Here is a 2,088-nt window from a genome sequence, read left to right on the forward strand (position 1 = left end):
CCACCCCCAAAAAGGACGACGACAAAATTAGTTCGCGCTTCCATGTTTCGGATTGAAATATCTGGCGACCCCAATTCCAGCCCTGCAAAATCTCTCTTCTCCACCGTCCCCTTCCGGGCCCAGATTGCTCAAATCCCTAATTCGCCGCCAACCCAAGCAAAGTTCGAATCGCCCCTCGTCTCGTCTCTTTCCCCACCTCTGTGCCGGACGACGATGATGAAGACGACGGTCGCGCTTCACCACTGCACCGAAGCTACCTCATCTACGCCCTCGTCCACCGCACCGGGTGGTCCACCGACAACGTCGGCCGCCGCAATCGACGTGCCTCACAGACACCCAGTTCCACCGCATCAGGTGCGCTTCATCGACGCTGTCTCCCAGCTCACTGGGCTACTTCACCGAGCACATCATCGCACCTCCGCCCCCCGAGGCCATTGGGGCTTCACCAACGGTCTCGTCCACCGCATCATAGCGCTCTGCTGCCACACAAGATCTGCATCCGTGCGCGGCCAGCCAACGCCAACGCATCACCCTCAACAGCTCAGAAGTGACCCGCACTCTAGCTAGGCGAGCATGCCCAAACGCCGACCCGAACTAGGTATCCACACATCACTCCCTTGTGCACTGTTCCGACAATGTTTGGATATCCTTTCACTGCTCTCTTAGCTTACACGCCTATGCAACTCTGACTTTAACTCTTATTTCTTCTGGAGATATCATCTGAAACAAGCAAATCCATTTTTTAGCGTAGCATGACGGTGCTACGGGATCTGGTACACATCCTGCACACCCGTATAACCTTGTAAGTATCTGTCCTCCAGTACAACATCAAGGTCGATTCCTCTTATTTGATCAACCATTTGCCATGTCAAAAATGCAGAGGGGGATGCAAGGAGCACAAGGCCTGCACATCCAAGCAAGTGGTAACATGGACATGTACATGGAACATCCCAAGCACAAGCAGAGCTGCAGTGAGCCTGTACAACGAGCTAGCGTAAGTCCCTGCATTTCATTTAATTCGTACTGACATTTGTGTATGATTTGTGTGCAGTGGCGGATCCACGAATTCAAGTTACCAGGGGCGAACATTTAACTTAAAATACGAAGGCACTTGAACTCTGGAAATCAACATAACTTGAGAAATGTGAAGCTACATGCACTTTGAAAACCAGCAAATGATCCAAAGTAGTTCAGATTATAAACACTAAATGATGCAAGCACCAAAAGACACAAAATGCAACATGGTGTACAAGGACTACAAACATGGTCTGTACCTGCTTGAATTATTTGTTCTCTGGCTGAAAATATCAAAGTGTAATTGCACCTATAACCAGTGCGCAAACTGCATATCAATATATCTATCCTGCACAAGTATGCGAATAGTTTCAAACAACAGATTAGAAATGTATTTATGCTATGTTGTCATGATACGGGGACTTTCTGGTAGATGGCCTCGACGTTTCCTCAAGCTATGAAAATGCACTATAATTTGCTTGTCATCAATGCCTGCAAATCTCTGTCTCTCTCAACATAGTAGATCATCATTAGACACTGAATCCTTCAATGAGCTTGCAAAATGCTTGCATTAGATCCCTCATTAGACACTATATGTTCATCACCAGGAGCATGTAAAATGTTTGCATCAAATCCTTCATTAGCAGTCTGTTCATTAGACACTTCAAGCTCAAGAACAACATGAGCTTGTATGTTTGCACCGGAAACTTGATTAGATACATCAGATTCAGTCAGTTCAGTATTGATAGGGGGAGTTATAAAATAAGTTGAAATTGGTTTCATTTTCTCATAGATTCCCTACATACAAGCAGTTTTACAACACCGCCAGGTTTAACTATTCGCCAGAAATTGAAGAGTTGAATTAGATATAATCAGGGATGTGATGTACCTACTCGTTGCGCATGCTACTCTTGCAAGCTGTGACTGTCCGTTTGCGCAAGATCGATGCCATGCCCGTGCTGCCGCTGCCTCCCACGCAGGCTACACCCAGGGTTGGATCTTCATCTTCTTATCCTTCCGTTCGCTTGAAGCCCGACGACCGCCCTCCAACGAGATCGCGAGGAAGTGCTGTGT

This window comes from Triticum dicoccoides, chromosome 7B (assembly GCF_002162155.2).
Source record: "Triticum dicoccoides isolate Atlit2015 ecotype Zavitan chromosome 7B, WEW_v2.0, whole genome shotgun sequence".
Lineage (NCBI taxonomy): Eukaryota > Viridiplantae > Streptophyta > Magnoliopsida > Poales > Poaceae > Triticum > Triticum dicoccoides.